Consider the following 19,607-nt stretch of genomic DNA (forward strand, 5'->3'; position numbering starts at 1 on the left):
ATCAGACAGGCCTGGGTTGAAATCCAGACCTCACTATTTATTAGTTGTGGATTTAAAATTATATTTTAAGGAGACTTTTAGCCTTCTCAGCACAGACACATTCAAAGTTCTTTCTTTCGTCTTGGGAACTTTTGGATACCACACCTTTCAAAGGGAAGCTTGACTGTGTCCCTGGATAAATGATCTATGACATCGTGTGGACCTCTACTTAGCTGGCAACAAAGAACTGTAATCGAGGTATTTTTATTCATGGCCATTTTGAGCTCTTGTATTTTTATTAATTTCTGAGCCAGAATTTTTTTTTGAGATTTTTCTTAAAGGGCCCTTAGCCCATGTACTGTAAAATATGATCAAATCTACCTCTTAAACAACGTAGGGAGCTGCATAACACACCCATTTTAGTGCATCCTCCTATATGACTATAGTTACTTGGTGCCTTTCAGTATTTTTGAGGGGTGTTATGAAAAACATCAGCTCATTATGGACTCTAACATTAAGATGACGTCATGTTTTAATCAACCACTGTCTTCATTCCTTTGAATAGTGGGAGAAATTTCAGTGTAGTCTTAGGGTCAAGAATACTTCTTATGCTTTTCAAGAGTAATTATTGATTTTACTATATGACAGCAATTTAGAAAGTTTGAGTTACTAAATTTATCTCTTTGCATTGACTATTTGAAAGCCCTGAGATGTCTGTGGCATCCATACATAGTAATAATAATAATAATCTTCATAACTAAAACATTAATCAATATATTAAACATCTTTTATAAAACATTGTTATATACTAAGTATTGTACAAAGTATATATCATATAACTTTATTTGATTCTTCCCTAAAACCCTAGAAATAATACAGATTAGGATGAAATTATTTTTTAGTTTTATTCCTAGCTTCTCGTGAAATCCAGGTTTTTCTTTTGTGCTATTTTTTATTTAAGTTGTTTGGTGGTAGTTTACGTGACTTTATATTATTTAAATACTTTCATGAATTTGACTCCCCATAGAATGTAAATTCCAATAAGGACAAGTACTTTGTTTTGTTACCACTGTATCCCCAATATTTAACCCAGATGCTCAAAAAATATTTACTAAATAATTAATTGAGTAAAAACGCAGATATTAATGAATATGCCTTTTCCTCCATGCACAGCCAACTGCAAGAGATTGAATTACGTGATTTATGTGGCATTCAAGTAAAGACATTGGAACAGTAGAGCTATCTAGCTGTGTTTCAGGAGTTAAAGGTGTAGTTGGAGGCTGACCTACAGCAGGTACTCATTAAAAGATTATTACAATGTGTCAATAATTCAGATAGGCTACCTTATGTATTAACAGTACCTTCAGTACAAGCTGTTCAGCAGTATACTGCCAATCAGAAAGTGGCAATCGAGGGCCCAAAATGAAATATTTGTCTGCTAAATTATAAAAACATTGGTAGCAATATCAGGAATGCAAAAAAGTAATAAAAATACTGAAGTAGCAAACACAGAAACAGAATATGATAGGGTATGGGGAACACACTTTATGTTCTCCTAAAACTTCTCAAATTTATCATTAGTAAAAAGCTTTTTTAAAAAGTGAAGAATAGTGAAGTGAGGCAGATATTATTTTTCCCAGTATCATGGTATAGTTTTGCTTGACGTGCAATTATACCTGTAGCTCTTTGTTTTCATGTTGGCTGGTTCTAGATGTAAAAATTGCTATTTTTATGAATGACGTCCATACACTTGGAAACCCACTGATACTGCTTTGTTGAGAAAAACAAGTAAAACTGTTTAGAGAACTGGAGCAGCTTCCTACATTATTTTTTTCTGCAAGTAATATCCTCAAGATAATCCTGGCAAGGCAGGGTTACTCTGCCTCTTAGGAGGAATGTATCCCCCCAAAAATGATATTGGATTAACTATGATCTTAGTCACCTAGTCATGAGACAAACTGTCCCCCGATGTCCCCTGAGCAGCCTCATAATTTAGATGTCTTCTTAAGCAGATCACTGCCCTAAGCAACAGATATATTCAGCAAGAAGAAAATAAATCACTCAGATTGAAAGTAATGTTTCTAAAAGAAATGGAATTAAGATAGCGGAATTCAACCAGACTTGTAAAAACAAGACTTTACGACAGACACTACGTTTGAGGGATGGGAGGTGATCTCACGTTAATGTGGATGTGGTTTAATCGGTTGCCAGCAGAACGAGGATTATTTAGGGAACAGTGCCCTCTGGGTGTGCAGTCTCTCATGTGACAGCATCAGGCCCTCTCAGGAAACAGAGATACGGACAAAGGGAAATTCAAACAAATCAGTTTATATTTGCTAAGCATTTTTATGAAGAAAAAATATATCTGCCAGGAAAAGACACGCAGTAATTAGTCTCTCTAATGGAAAAGTAGGGTCTGATTAAGAATCTTCTGCTAATGCACTCTAGAGTTAGTTATAACCAAATTACTGAAAATGTTCAAAAAGCCCTTCTATTATTACTTGACTTGCTTTGTCTCATTTGTCAAAGGGCTTCTGCAACCTTTCTTGCTGAGCAAATGTCCTTTTCGCAGCCTTGCGTTTCTGTGCGGGCCTGACTGCCTCTGCCCGTTGTGCCTGATCACCCAGCAGGCACAATTAAGGGAGTGCATTAGTACTTCAGTAGATAATAGAAGCTCTTAAAGGGCTTTCTATAAGAGTCTGCGTGGCATATTTTTATATTTTTAAGTCGGCTGGATTCACTGTTTAATAATCTGAACAGTTTGAATAATTTGAAATCACAGAAATAAAAAAAGAGAAAGAAAAAGAAGTCGGGTAATGTATTTTTCTTCAGCTTCTTCTATACATTATCCTTTCTGTAGATCTAAGACAAATGGGAAGATGATATCCAAATACCAACAGTACATGCTTATTTACATAATGTGACTGTAGACCAGCTAACAGTGGTTCTCTTTATAAGCACAGCTCAGTTTGATCACATTGACTAAAGTAATGAGATTGATAAGCAATAGGATGAATGAGGTGCAGAAGCAATAAATCAGTACTGACAAAAATTGTTTTTCAACGTGTTGGCAAACAACATTTTAATTGCAATAAGGAGTGTAGTTTGAAGAAATGGCTTTCAGTGCATAAAACAACAGAGAATCTAATTTTTCTAACACTACGTGCTTGGAGGGGTGTTACCGTAATTACCAGAATGTAGGCCATCACAGAAAACCTGAGATATTTCTCAGGGTTTTGTTTTTTCAATGACTGCTCTACCACAAACACTGCATCATAATCTTAGGGTGGGGTTGGGGAGATTTGTGTTTTAACAAGAACCACAGATGACAATTCCTGTCTGTAATAAAATTGGGAAGTGAGAACTATGGATCAGTATGTTAGCTAATTATTTGGTTAAACATAGTTCGATGTATGGACATGGCTTAACGTGCCAAAGGGTTTGGAATTTCTAGATCACTGATACAAATCTGTTTGACAAAATGAGCAGAAACTCTAATGTATTTTTGTAGTCACAATTTACTTTTTAAAATGTACATATTTCAATATACACTTTTTGAGTTCCAATTACTCTGAAACACTATGCAAAGCCCTGGAGATATAAAGACAAATGCCACTTGTTTTCTCCCAATAAGGAACCTGGAGTCTAATGTCAGAGGCGAGGAGTAGACAGAATATGATAATGTCCTGGCGTGGTGATAATCAGCACAGACTGCTCTGGGAAAATAGCTGATAGGCCTTCCAGAAATGCAGTGCGGATAACCCTTGAACAATATGGAGGTTGGGGTGATGACCCCCCAGCATGTATAAATCCATTGATAATTTTGACTCCCCCAGAACTTAACTACTAATAGCCTACTGTTGACTGGAAATCTTGCTAAACATAAATAGATTAACACATATTTTGTATGTTATATGTATTATATACCGTAATCTTACAATAAAGTAAGCTAGAAAAGAAAGCATTAAGAAAATCATAAGTAAGAGAAAATGCATTACTTTTCACTAGGTGGGACTGGATCATCATAAAGGTCCTCATCCTCACTTTGAGCAACTGGGAGAGAGGAAGAGGAGGGGTTGGTCTTGCTGTTTCGGGGTGGTGGAGGTGGGAGAGGTGGAGCAGGTAAGAAGGAAGGCAGAAGAGGCAGACACACTGGTGTAACTTTCTGGAAATACACTGTAATTTCTGCTCTTTCATTTCTCTAAAAATGTTTTTATATGGTTCCAATCCTCCTTCTACCATTTGCATTAGTTTCATTGCCCATGTCATAGAAAGCTCCATGTCATAAAATAAGTTAAAAGCAGTCTTGAATAATCAGGAGCCTTCTGCCAGATTGTCTAGTGTCTATTTGTTTTCTGGCACAGCTGCTTCTACGTCGTCGTCTTCGTTGTCTGGCACTGGTTTGGAAACACCTTCATCAAGTCATTGTTAATTCTTCTGGTGTGGTGTCCATGAGCTCTTGAATTTCTGTAAGATCCATGTCTTGAAACCCTTTTTTACCCCCCAACCTACTGCCATTTTTTTTTAACCACATTCACAGTCTTTGACATGATTTTCTTGATTGGCTGTCGTAAATCTTGTAAAATAATGCACAACATCTGAACACAGTTTTCTCCAGCAGAAATGAATTGTTGTCAGCTTGATGACTTTTATGGCTTTTTCCATAATAATAGTGGCATCTTCAGTAATGTAATTCTCCCAGACTTCTATGGCATACTCTATTGGGGTTCTCTTCCATAGTACTGGCAGTCCTTCCCGTAGAATACTGTTGTGTAATGAGCCTTGAAGCTCCTTATGTCCCCAATCTAGAGGCCGAATTAGAACTACTGGGGGCAAGTAGACCACTTCAGCCCTTTCCAGGTTGAACTCATGGTGCTCTGTGTGACTAGGGGCATTTTCCAATATCAAAAGAATTTTAAAAAGTAGTCCTTTATGGGCAAGATACTTCCTGACTTTGGGGCCAAAGCACTGATGGAACTAATCCAGAAAGAGTGTTCTCATTGCTCAGGCCTTCTTGCTGCACAACCAAAGGACTGGCAGCTGGGGTTTATCTTGTTCCTTCAAGGGTTGGGGTTAGCAGGTTTATAGATAAGGGCAGTCCTGATCATTAACCTGACTGCATCTGTACAAAACAGTAGAGTTAGCCTACCTTTCCCTGCCTAAAACCCTGTGCTCACTTCTCCTCTTTACTGATAAATGTCCTTTGTGGCCTGTTTTTTGTTCTCCAGAATAGGGCACTTTCATCTGTATTAAAAACCTGTTCAGGCAGATATCCTTTCTTGTAGGGGATTTTCTTAACGGCACGTGCAAACCCCTCTGTTGCTTGGTAGTCAGCAGAAGTTGCTTCTCCTGTTATCCTGACATTTTTAAAGCCTCTTTCTGAAAGTATCAAACCACACTTTGCCAGCATTAACATCTCTAGCTTCAGATCCTTCACCTTCCTTTTGCTTTACATCGTCATCTAATGATTTTGCTTTTTTGTCAATCATATTATGATCTGTAGGTGTGTCTTTCTTATGGCAGTCCTGTACCCAGGTAAAAGCTGCATTTTCAATATGAGACAAAAAGGTGTTTCACAAAAAGTGCAAGGTTTCTACGACTGCTGGTGTAGTTGCAGCTATGGCTTCCCAGGTTCCATTCCTTTATGTACCATGGTCCTTACACCAGATTCATTTATCTTGAGATGGTGGCAACCTAAGCTGCAGACCTCAATCTACAGTACACATCACAGCAATTCAATGTTTTCTTGTAATGTCATGACTTGACTTCTTGGGAGTACTCCCAGCATCACTAGGGGCACTTTGTATGGGTTCCATGGGGTTACTCAAGCCTAACGATATTTCTCTAAACATGATGAAAATACAAGAGAACCGTGAGAGATCACTTTTGACCCTGATCCATAATTTACTGGAGAGGGTACTGGCTGACGCAGAGATGATTAACATCTCAAGGCACGTCAAGCGAATACTTGCAACACTTGAGCTCACCGCAACAGCAAGAGGAGATGGCTGGGAAGTGATGACGGTAGTACAGTATGAACTACAGTTAATTTTATGCAGTTATGATTTAATACTGTATCTTTGGAGTTTGTTTACATCTCCTTCAACTGCAAGCGGCCCTACATATTACCTATAAGTGTTTGTGTAAGTTGTGATAAATGTTACCTTTTTATAATATTTGTGTATATTTGATGGTAGTAAATGATAAAATAGACTAATATCTACATACCTTTTATGCATTCATGACATACTTTTAAAATTTTTTTCTCAATATTTCTAGGCTATGCAATTCATAGTTTTTTCAAATGGTTGCAAGTCTCCAAAGTATATAGCAATATATTTATTGAAAAAAATTCACATATAAATGGAACTGTGCCGTTAAAAGCCATGTTGTTTAATGGTCAACTGTATTGCTAGATTGAGGGGAAGGAGTACAGGGAGATAAAGCTGTGTCTGACAGTTTAGGTGTGAGGGACATCTTAAAGAGACTGTGAATTTTATTCAATGGGCAATAACGCAACCCTGGAACTTTTAAAATGTAAGAGTGACACGGATAGACTTGCATTGTAGAAAGATCATTTGGGTTACTGTGTGGAAATATATTAGAGGACTTGAAACTGAAAGCCATGCCTGTACGTTCTCACTTGTCTGGATACTTTGCAGGTATCGGAATGAGTGAAGTGCATTATCAGAAATACTTGTCTGGAGCATACACATTTTTCAAATGAAGACTATTAGAAAATCTTTAAATATACTTTGTCTAGAATTATTTATTATGGGAATGAAGCTGAAATATTAGTTAAGATGATCTAAAGACCATAACATTTTTGGTCCAAAATGTAATGTATTGTGTTCATATTTATAGCATTTTCCAACGAAGGTCAAAGTTCTATTCTCTGTTCTTGTTCTTTTGCTGTAACAGAGATACAGCAACACAGCATAAAATAAAACCCAAGGCAGGCACACTGTTCACGTTCCAAGTGTTTAGCTATATAATTTCTTTGCAATAAGTATGTTAATTCCATATTAAGCTCTGACAGTAAAAAGGTAAAAATTGCAAGACTATCAGGGATTTCCCTATACGTGCCGATAAAAGCTGCCTACCTTTACACAGTTGCTGCTGTATGTGACGTTTAGCTACTTCAACTCTAAAAATCTCTCTTGGAAATGGTGGCATCAAAGTTATATTTAGTTCTTTAATTTTAAGAGAGTTTAGACAATTAATTGTGCCTACAGATACTACATTCGTGTATAGGATTCAGTTATCCCAAGACCAGAGATAGAAAAGTATGAGGTTGCCCAAATTTTTCAATTATACCTTTCTCTCAAAATGGAAATTTCTTTCAATTTGAAGTAAAATGTCAGTGATAAAAACACTAGCACCATCTTTTTTGACTCTATGTCCAACATGTGGATGCATGCATGGGTCCTAAGGCAGTTTTTAAATTTATCTTTGGCATGAAGTATGGTATGGGCGTTTTGAGAGCCACGTGAAACTCCAGCTGAAAATATAGCACAACAAATCTTCACATAATTTTTTTGATAATAAAATATTAAGATCTTACCGAATAAATCCACAGTTTTTGCTAAAATCATTGCAATATTTAGATTCCTTATTAAAAGAGGAAAAGTATACGTGGTCTGAAGAAAGTTTGTGCATGAATGTTTGAGTACTGCCCCATATCTAATGACTAACGCCCAGCAGAGACTCGGAACAAGGAAATGGCTCTGCTCTGGCATAAAATATTGCAAAATTATTAATAGCTAAAATAACCTGGAGATATTCCATTTTTTACAGTGTAGTTCTGACAGTTCTCCATAAGCCCTTGATTCAAGTGATGATTAAAAATAAAAGTTAATAGCATTACTAGATTATATTGGAACACTTTTGAAAGTAGTTTAATTTCATGGTATGACTAACCATTTTTCTAATACATCATATTTTATATATAAATAATACAGAAAGAAGATTACCAATCCTTTGATTAGTCTCCAAAATATTAACTCAATCTTTGTAGTACAATTGAAGCAACAATTTTGAGCATTGTATTCAGGGGAAATTACAATCAACAAAAATTCTGCACACACACAAAGAATTGAACCATTCTTTAAATATTACATGTTGTGTGATTGCCACAGAAATTTGGTAAATAATTTGCAGGTGATAAATCAATTCACTCATAATCCCACCATGCAGATATAACACTCTTCAGTATATTTTGTGCTTTTTTGTTCATCAAACATATATACACACATCCATGTTTTTAAAGCAAACATAGACCCTATACTGTGCATCATTTTAATAACCTGCCTTTGTTTATTAACCAATATATTTTCCATTCATTACACATTTTGCTACTATGACACATTAAATACCTTTGCACATTCCCACTATGTGTATAGACTCACCATAATTAACTTAAGCAATAATCTATTATGCATTCATTCTATTTCTATATTTTACCACATTCTTCCACGAACATATTTATAGTTAGTTCCTTGTGCATGGTCATAATTTCCTTAGAAGAAAATCCTAAGGAAAAAGTTTGCATCCTAAAATAGAGTGATTATTTTACTCATTTACATCCTCATCAGCAACCAATGGACATGCACACCCCGCCCCTCATGCCCTTGAGAACAATGGATACTATCTTCAACAGCCTGTCCCAAACTATGTTTGCAGGAAACCTAGCATATAACAGATGTTATAATAATTGTTCTTAAAAAAGTGAAATGATCAATAAAATTTGGGAACTACATACTGAAATCTCTTTTTTGGTGATTCACAGTGCACATTAAATTATTAAAGACTGTGAGAAGTACTGATATAAATACACCAGATTAAGTTTTGTTAACTTGGGATTTCCTGAACCTCAGTGATCATGGAACCCTTTATTGATGGAACACCTATTAAGGTACTTTAAGACATCAGTGCTCCTTATAATGCAGTTTGTAAAACACCAGTTGTCAATTTTGAGGCCATATAACTGGTATTTATGGAAGAGGCTGTAAATTGACTATGCAATATCCATTCTCCTCCTTTCTTACAAAGAGTTATTCAGCAGAACAATGTGCCCAGCTAAAATCACTTTTTTGTAACCGCTACCACAAACAAGATACCGAATGGTTCCAACGCTCAAGGAATTCCCTTGTGCTGATTGATCCTCTGTCATCAGCTCCTCCCTTCACTGTTAATTCCTCATTTTTGGAGTATGTGTCTCTTGGATTACTGTCACCATACCTTCTCTAGTTGTAATTATTGGTGATTTTATATCAATCTAGACAATTTTTTAAAACTCCTGCATCTTTCAGTGCCTTAATCACATGTTAGTCACATTCATACCTTGACTTTGTTGTTATCAAAGTGAGAATTAGTCAGTTGTCTCAATTACAATTATGCCACCCAACCGTGACTTCCTGTGGTCCAGTAATGCTTTCACTCTCTGGGAGCTCACAATCTTTAATTCTAACACTTTTCACTCTTCCTCGATCCTTTTTTTTTTTTTTTTCCTACCTGGCTTAAAGGACTCATCTCATCACTGTAATCACTCTAATGCTTGCACTATCGACTCCTTCACCCCTTACACACTTCCTGGAATCTGCGAGGCCAAATGTTAAGGTTAAGTTCAACTCTACCTATGCCTTCACCCATGCAGCCGACACAAGGCTATGCTAATTGGATTTTTCAAAAAAAAAATTCAAGATTGGCTGGGCAGGGTAGCTCATGCCTGTAATCCCAGCACTTTGGGAGGCCGAGATGGGTGGATCAGCTGAGGTCAGGAGTTCGAGACCAACCTGGCCAACACCGTGAAACCCCATCTGTACTAAAATTATAAAAATTAGCTGGGTGTAGTGTCACAAGCCTGTAATCCCAGCTACTAGGGGGGCTGAGGTAGGAGAATTGCTTGAGCCCGTGAGACGGAGGTTGCAGTGAGCTGAAATCATGCCACTGCACTCCAGCCTGGCCGACAGAGTGAGACTCTGTCTTAAAAAAAAAAAAAAAAAAAATCAAGATCATTACAGCAAATGGGTACACGGTGCTCTGCCAAAATCACACTACATTTCTGTTTATGAATTTTCCACATTCTTAGATGACTATATACGGTAACAAACCAAACTCCCTTCTTTCCAAACCTCTAGCCACCTTCTCTCTAATTTCCATGCTCAGTTGAGAACATTGTGGCTTATTGAGAAATAGGAACAATTAGAAGCAGTTCTCATCACCACATTTATCCATGTACGAGCACATGGCTTAAGCCAATTATCTCTCCCACAGATTATTGCAGTAGTGTTCTAAATGGTTTCCTTGCTTCTGTTCCTGCTCAGGGATTAAACACAGATGCATCACCTAGAGGGACATCACTCAAGTTGAAGCCATGAGGATCAAACCTCATACTAATAAAGACAGAGGTAGTAATAGTGGAAGCTTTAGACTGAGTGCTAGAGAGAAGTAAATTGTTTTGCAATAAAGTAATTATATACTTATTCACTGAACACGAGGTTTAATATTTACAGTGTGCTTGACTGTATCTGTGAACGAAGGAGACAAAAATATATGCTTTTGGGGAGCTTCTGTTCTAGTGGGGAGAGAGATGACAAAAAATAAATAAGTAAAATAGGTGCTATGTGAAATTGTAATAAGTGCTATTGAAAAAAAGCAGGAAAAGGAAATTGGGAGCATTGGAATGAATACTGGAAGAAAGTGATGGACCAAACCACATGGACATCTATGGGAAGAGCTTTTCCAGTAAAGGAAGTAGCAGTGATGAGAATACTGTGGTTAGGGTCAAAGATGTGATAGGGGCCTGAGTGAGATGAGAAGCCTTTGGAGAATTTTCCAAGAAGGAGTGAAATAATCTAAGTTGCAATTTTACCAGAAATTACTCTGGTTCTTACCTGGAGAATAGATAGAAGGAGTAAGGTAATTACAGCCTGGCTTTTTAATTTCGTTTAATATTTATTTATTTTGGAGATGGGGCCTTAATCTATCACCCAGGCTGGAGTGCAGTGCTGAGATCATAGCTCACTGCAGACTCGACCTCCTTGAGCTCAAGTGATCCTCCTGCCTCAGCCTCCTAAGTAGCTGAGGCTACAAATGTGCACCACCATGCCCAGCTAGTGTTTTATAAACTTTTTAAAAGATGGCGTCTCACTATGTTGCCCAGGCTGGTCTTGAACTCCTGGGCTCAAGCAGTCCTCCTGCCTCAGCCTCCTGAGTAGCTGCAATTACCGGTGAGAGCCACCCCACCTAGAGATCGTGGCTTTTGTAGAATCCCCTCTTCTTTCTGCTGCTACTTCAGAGATGGCTGATAAACAGAAACCTTTACCATTATTTGTATACTAATCTGAAAATATCACTTTCACTCAGGACTTGTTTTCATCTTTTGGTTGGTTGTTTGCTTTGTCTGGCATATGTGTTAAAGAAGAGATTAATCTTAAACTTAGTCAATGGGAAAAGTGTTTCTGCTACCAAATCTGGAAGGCCACGTGTAAAACTAAAACCAGGCTCACTGAGATTTGGGGACTGTTTCTGGAAAATAACACATGCATCTATTACTCTCACAGCTCATAGCACAGTCTGATAGAGGAGACATGCTTAACAAATGACCTGTATACACTCCCTATACTAATTAAGGAGAAATTAGAGGTACCTAAGCAGAAGCAACCATCATCCTGGTTTATTTAGATCAGGGTGAGGCTTGAACTCAGCCAAAGGTCCTACTTCTATAGTTCAGGGGCAATGGGGAAGAACATTGAGAAATGCTAGCTTGATTCTTCGGTGAGGGATAGGTAGACTGTGACTCCCAACAGGCTTGTGTCTACGCATGCCAGGGCCACTGCCCTGGAAGCTACTCAGGGAAAGGTTCAGATAAGAAAGAGAACATTGTGTAAATCACAATTTATCGTTGGGAAATGAATTGAAAGTTGGCTCAGATTAAGAACTTGTTGTGGCCAGGCGCGGTGGCTCAGCCTGTAATCCCAACACTTTGGGAGTCTAAGATGAGCGGATCACCTGAGGCTGGGAGTTTGAGACTAGCCTGACCAACATGGAGAAACCCCGTCTCCATTAAAAATACAGAATTAACCAAGCGTGGTGTGGTGGCGCATGCCTATAATCCCAGCTACTGGGGAGGCTGAGGCAGGAGAATTGCTTGAACCCCCGGGAGGCGGAGGTTGCGATGAGCCGAGATTGTGCCATTGCACTCCAACCTGGGCAACAAGAATGAAACTACATCTCAAAAAAAAAAGAAACTGTTGCAAGATTCACAGGTTTCTCAGGATTATTGCTTCTCTTGGTATACGATACGAGGCTACAATTATTAAAGTGTTTATTACTATAGAAAATACGATGTAGATATCGTACTGAATAAATTCACACTACTAGCAAGGCAATAACAAACTTTCTTAACAATTCATAGAAAGTGGAGGCGTGTGACCCCTGGATCCTAAGGCCCTAAACGGGCAGGTATTAGGTTGATGCTGCTCCGAATCATTTGTCATCCTTTGTTTTGACAGTCAACAAATCCATTAGCCTATGTCAATGTAGGTAGTAAATTGATAATTAAATTCTTTATTAGATTTCTTTGTCTAGGTTCCAACGAGAAGGACTGTAAGGGGGTTGACTGTCTTCTCCCACTAAAATGCAATTTCTGGAGATTCTCTAACCCACCCCTTAGAAGAGTTCCTGGATCAAAAAAAGGCATTTTGCAAATGTTTAAATTGCACATCATGATAAAATATTTTGCTGAAGTCATTCTTTAAAATCATTTGACAGGGTATACTGACCAATGAATTGGTTACTGTTGTCATGGTGCACCGAGTCCTGAGAACAACATTGTTTTAAATAATAAGTTGATTGCTTCAGCTTCAAAAATATTCAGTCCACAGGGTGTTCATCAGTATATTCAATAAATATATAATCTCTGGGAAACTTAGTAAGCAAATGAATTAAAACGTTTGAAATATTTGAAATGATAGCTTAGTATGAGGAATTATTTCTTAAATTGTGTAAGATAAAAGCATTTCTTTTCTAACAGTTTGACTGAATTTAGATAACTATGAGTAAAATGTTAGATTTATTACATCTTACATCATCTTCCTTGGCAGAGAGTACATTTAGAAGAGAAACCGGCCAACCAAAGGCAACAGTTTATTGTTTTCCAAATGTCCACAGGATGTGTAGATCTTGGAAGAAACATTTGTTGCCAGCAGTATTAGAACTACATAGACTTGCCTTTCTTATGTAAATATCTGTAAGAATTAGTGCATGATATTTTGATTTTTTTGTTAATTGAACAGGCTTTCATGTTTTTTTATTTTATAAATGAATACAAAGATTTTGTTTGATTTGTGTTTTGAGCAAACAATACAAAATATTCTTTTTGGAGAGTTGTAGAATGAATTCACAGCTATGTTGAAATACCACTTACTTCAACATAAATGAGACTAATAGATAAAAAAAATAATTTCACTGTAAAAAGGTCCTACTATATTATTTAAATAGGTATCAAGGAAATATGTTTTCCTATGGGGTTTTAAAAAGAAGCTTTTAAAAGTGTAATATAAGAGAGTATAATTCCAAAGAAATTTAATCAGAAGTCTCATTATATTTACACAGACCATAAAAAAAATTAAAGGGTAGTATGGTAGGTGCATATATTATTTACAGCAAATCCCAGGTTGGTTTAGAAAAACCCTATTCTCCATAAACCCGCCAGCTAGTCTTTGTCCCAGGTAGCAACGTTTACTGGAGAAGAACGTGATTTTCTTAAAAGCTTTTCAATTAATTTCTTTGTGTTAAACTACACTGTGTAATTTAAATCCTGCAGCTAATATATTGCCAACTATTTGATTCCTTGGAGGCTCTATATAAAAGGAAGGATTTAAAGTTGGTGAGATAACCCAAATCATTCCATCTGGAACTAAAAAATGTCTTAGATATGTGTTGTATGAATATATGTGTGTTATGATCAAGAGGAAAGTCATAACATATACACTCACGTAACACATATATACTCATAGCTTTTAAAATATTTGCTTCTGCTGAAATACTCTATACTTTCTATAGTCATATCAAAATATTGTATGGTAGTTAAAAGTTCATGCTCTAGAGTCAACTGACTGCATTTCAATCCAAGCTGTTCCACCTGAGTAAATTTATCAAATTTCTCTTTGCTGGTACCTGCCTTTTAAAGTTATTGAGAAAATTAAATGAATGCAGTAAAGTGCTTAAACCTATACCCGGTACATAATTAGAAATCATTAAGTGTTGGGCAGTATTTTGAGATACAAGCGCTATGTGATGCAAGAGATACGAAGATATGTATATCATGCACTTACAGTCTAGTAGGGGCTGACTTGGATCATTGTTTTTTCACTAATTCATTTAGCAAATAGTTAGAGGGTGCCTACTTTCTACCAAGGATGGGAAGACATGATGTAATAAGACCAACAGTTGAGATGACATGTGAATATGAATGATGACAATCTAATGAAATAAAGACTGAAACTGAGATTGTGCAAGGTAGGATGGGAACATAGTGGAGAAGTAATTCTGCTATCTCAGGAAAAATATCAGAAAGGAAACACATGTGAGCTGAATCTTACAAGGGTTACTAGAAATTTTCTAGCTGGACAAGCAGAAGCTAAGTGAAGAGGGAAGAACAGATGTAAAAAAACAAAAACAAAAACAAAAAAGTAGCCTGAGAGAATGCATGGCTTTCAGCAATCGATCATGAGGCCTATGGAGGTCAAACAGAACAAGATCCTGGGAAAGAAGTCGTGAAGGACCAGGGGTTGAAAGGTGAGGGGCATTTACCTAACCCATTAGGCACTGTGGGGTCCATGGGAAATTCCATGTAAGCAAGTGATGTGATAAAAATTTGTGTTGAGAACGATGTCTAGCTACAGTGTGAAGCCAGGATTGGACAGGACAGGAGAGTGGAGGCAGGGGCCAGTTAGGAAACCATTGTTTTACTCTAGACGAAATTTTTTAAAAACCTGTTCTAACTGAAAATAAAATATACTTGCTGATTTCTATTAAGTTCTGAACAATGTTTTATGTCCCTTTCAAACACTATCTCATTTCACCCTCATCAGGATCTTATGTAGTTGATGTCATTATGTCCAGTTAGAGACAAAACTGAGGCTCAGAAAGGACAAGTATCTGCACTAAGATCCTGTGCCAGCGTAGATTGGAGCCAGATTGAATTAGAGTCAGCCCAAATCCCAATCTTTTGCTCTTTTTGCCTTATCATCTGCCTCCCTTTGTAGCAATATTAGGAATGGAGAACCAAAAATAGGTTTTAAAGGTATCAGGAGTTCTATTTTATAAGATTCAGTGATGTTCAGTGTGTAATTAAATACATAGATCAGATTAAGAAAAGAGGTCTGTAACATCAGCTTAAAGATAAAACTGAGAGGCTATGTAAAATTGAAAAGAAAAGTAAGTTACAGAGAATTTTGAAAATATTAAATTTAAGTATGAGGAGAAAGAGAGTCAAGTAAAAGAGATGGGAAGAGGAAAACAGGACAGCCATGATGTCATGGAAACTGAGAAGCAAGCATTATAAAAAGAAGAATGTGGTTAAGCCACGTTACATGTAACGAGATTCACTATGATAAAGAACAAGAAATGCATCAAATATGAACAGCTAAGACATGAAGGGTTCTTCCCTGAGCAGCTTTGGGAGATGGCTGGAGAGGACGTCAAACCCTGGTGGCTAAGGGGGAATGAAAAGGAGAGAAGTGGAGGAGGAAAGTGTAGATTCTTGTACTATTTCAAGAATCCTGGCTGTAGAGAGATGGAAAGCAGTAATTTACTCTTCTGCAAGTTATTTCTTTTCTTTTAAAATAAGGTTTCATTTCATTTATTTTAAAATAAGGTTGAAGAGAAAATGTAAAGGAAGTACTAGAAAGACTAGTAGAGGACTTTCTCCTCTGTGATGGGAGAAAGAGAGGGATATAAAGTCCCTTAGTAGTTTGAGAGGAATGTGGTGAGAAGTTAGGAAGGTTTCTGTCCCAAAGGCCCCCATTTTCTCTGGAACACTGAAGAAACCTGGGTGACCTACTGAGACTGAGGGATTAGAGGAGAATTGAAGGGGCTTGAGAATGGGACAGTTTTAAGATAGCTTCGTAGAAAATGGTATAGTAAAAGGGTTAGTAGTGGAAGCAGTAATAGCAGCAGCCAATAGGTAATGCTTTTCCTGTGCTGATTATTCTTCTAAATCTTCGTATATGTTCACTGTCACGCAACTATATGAGATAGGTTCCAGTGTAAATCTTATTGAACAGGGCAGGACACTGAGACACGGACCTTAAGTGATCTACCTGCCAAGATCACACAGCTTATAATAAAGGAGCATATGTCTGAACCCCCTGCAGAGTCCAGATCCCGAATTCCAGTGGGAAAGCTAGTGCAGGAAAATAAAATGTTAGTGTACAAGTAGCTCCGATACAAGTTAGAACAGGATAGCTAACAACATTTTTTTTAAAAAATGGTCTTGGGTTTAAAGAGTTCTGGAATCATTAGCTAATACTCTAGTCAGGGGCATAAAAGTGCTACAGGAGGCCGGGCGTGGTGGCTCACACCTATAATCCCAGCAGTTTGGGAGGCCAAGGTGGGTAGATCGCCTGAGGTCAGGAGTTCGAGACCAGACTGGCCAACATTGTGAAACCCTGTCTCTACTAAAAAAAAAAAATAAAAATTAGCTGGATGTGGTGGCAGGTGCCTGTAGTCCCAGCTACTCAGGAGACTGAGGCAGGAGAATTGCTTGAACCTGGGAGGCAGAGGTTGCAGTGAGCCGGAATTGCGCCACTACACTCCAGCCTGGGTGACAGAGTGAGACTCTGTCTCAAAAAAAAGAAAAAAAAAAAAAATTGCTACAGGAATACAATAAATAATAACCACATACATAGGAATCTCTGTGGGACTGTCCATTACATCTAATTCTGATGAAATCCTTAGTAGGGTGATTATTCTTTTGGACTTCAGAATAAAAAATAAATACAGTATATTTGGAAGAATTCACAAAAAAGTTATAAGTGAATTTAAGTGTATCAGAATCTCTTACACAGCTATGACTATCCACTAAAAATATAATAGAAGAAAATAAATTTAAATGTATGCTGAGGTACTTAAGTTTAATACGGAAGGAAATACTTTATCAGGTTGCTGTTTGGAATATAACATACTTTTTTTTAAAAGGAAAGGTCTAGAATTCTAGATAAAGGTCTAGAAAATTCTACATATCTTTAGGGAGGCAATAGTCATGGTAGTTAAGAATTTCTCTTCCATTTGCTAGCTCTTTGAATGTTTCCTTTAGATGTTGTATCTCCATCTCCTCATTGGGAAATGGGGATAAGAGAGCGTTTGATATTCTAGGACTAAATCAGTTAAACCATTTAATGTGCTCAGCATAGTAGTCGGCTGGCAGCTTTCCTCTCCCTTCTTTTCTTTATTATTGTCATTATATTATGAATATTTATTTTCAATAAATCTTTATACTTATAATGAATATTTAATTAGTCTCTAAAGAAAATATGTCTACATTTAAGATAAGAACTTTCATCAATATGTTCTTCAGCATTGGTGAGGACTGATGAATCGGTTAGTCTCTACGTAAAGAAGATTTGAATTTAAATGTGGAGAAATATTCACTGAAACCAAATGGACCATTTTTCAAATGCTAGAATTAACTAATTATTTGCACTTATTTTGATTGTTGTATTTTATGATTTGCATTATCATCTTATTACCATACAACCACTGTTATGGTGGAAAAAATATATTTTATATGATTCATAAGGAACAGTTGGAGAAAATTGCCCTTCATTTGCAAATATCTGTTGATACTTTGCAACAGTTAGCAAAGTGAAGTTGAAGCGTCAAAGGGATGTATGAAGATCATGCAAGCTGTATACTGTGGGCTCTGCGATTTGTTGTGACTGTCAGGGAAAAAAACTGATTGTAATTTAAGAATCATGATGAGAATAGGGAGCAGGGAATATACCATTCCTCAGTCTTGGCACCTGTATTTATGAATAGAATGCAAATTATTTGGCACATTACACATATTTTTAAAAACAGAATTCTTCATTAGTGAATAATCCAGTATTTAGTAAGTCCCTGCTATGCACTTAGCACCTGTCAAACCCCACATTTTACAAAAGAGCTGCAGGCCATATGAGTGCAAAGTAAAGGGAACAAATGTAGCAGAGAAATTAAGATTATGGAAGCTTCCAAGGTATTGTCTGACAGATATTAGAAAATTCCCAACTCCATTAATATCAAAATAACAAGATAGCCATCTCTCTTTAAAATGTAGTAAAGTGAAACTGGAAACTTTCTGGTATTCCCTTTGGAACCTTAATGTGTTACCTGTATTTAGTGACCAGAAGAGGCTTCTTAAATTTAGTTAACATATTCCAGGTGGTAGAGGCCCAATCTCAATCTCGAGATAAATGATTGTTCTTATACCCTACCTTCATAACACTAATTACATTTATGTAATATTAAAAATGATAACATATTATTGATCTTCAGGGTCAGTCTCACCAATTGATGCTGGAGGAAGTCAAGATTCACACGATTTGCTCCTTTTTAATTAAAATACTAAATATGTAGTATTTATTTAACAAATGAGTTAGAGAAAAGTGTGAGCACAATAGACTTACTTTTGGGAGAGTGGCTGCAGAAAACCTGTGCCTAGCACTGGAGCCTAAATCAGTGGCCACCTATTTCTGAATTCTGCACCTTTGGTCCATGGTTTCCCTTCCTACCTTTTAAAACCAAATGAAGGAAATGGATCGAATTTCCCCAGTTTAAGTTGTCTTCTATACAATTTTCTTAAACCCTTGGCACTTACTCCTACTTGCCTGCGAGTGAGAGCTGGCAGATGATACAATGAATGAACAAGCAGCAAATGAATATTAACAGGAAACTCCGAAACCGCCAAACAGCTTGTTTTCTGTGTGTAGACATGTGTGCTACTGGTTGTGATTCTATACCGGATACATATAATAAAATCATATGTTCTGCTAGTTTTTACGGAATTGAATATATCAATATGCCACAGTGTTCTGCAAAGGGGATGGTGTTTTGGGAAAAAAAAAAAGTCATGATTGGTAGGTTCAGCATCACCTGAGGAAGCTAAGGGACAGGGCCTCTAGGCAAGAAACCATGAGAAGAGGAGGGACATTCCAGGAGGCAGAAGCCCACCACTAATGGAGCCACTGGAGGCGGACATGCAAATGGTGTGCATGGAGAAATGGGATGCGTTTCACTGGGGAGTAATGAGACACAGGAAAACTATGATAAAGGTAAAGTACAGCATTCTACTTCTGTTACTGAATGCAGTCTTTCTCATGCACTTCTTGTTTAAAGAGGCAACATCAGGTCTACAGGACACGACTTTCAAACAGTGTACAGGAGATCCATTTCTATGTTCTGATTTTTCATGTCTCAAATTAGAAAAGATATTCCCTGTCATTCCATTTTTCAGAATTGTAATTGACATATATCCAGATGTGGAAATAAATGGATTGGATATTGTTTACTTTTGTTGTTTTTGTTGAACTCCTCTATGTCAGGAGAAATCATGTGGCTGTTTAGAAGCCTGAGGTAAAAAG

The sequence above is a fragment of the Mandrillus leucophaeus genome, unplaced genomic scaffold, assembly GCF_000951045.1.
Source record: "Mandrillus leucophaeus isolate KB7577 unplaced genomic scaffold, Mleu.le_1.0 Scaffold62, whole genome shotgun sequence".
NCBI lineage: Eukaryota > Metazoa > Chordata > Mammalia > Primates > Cercopithecidae > Mandrillus > Mandrillus leucophaeus.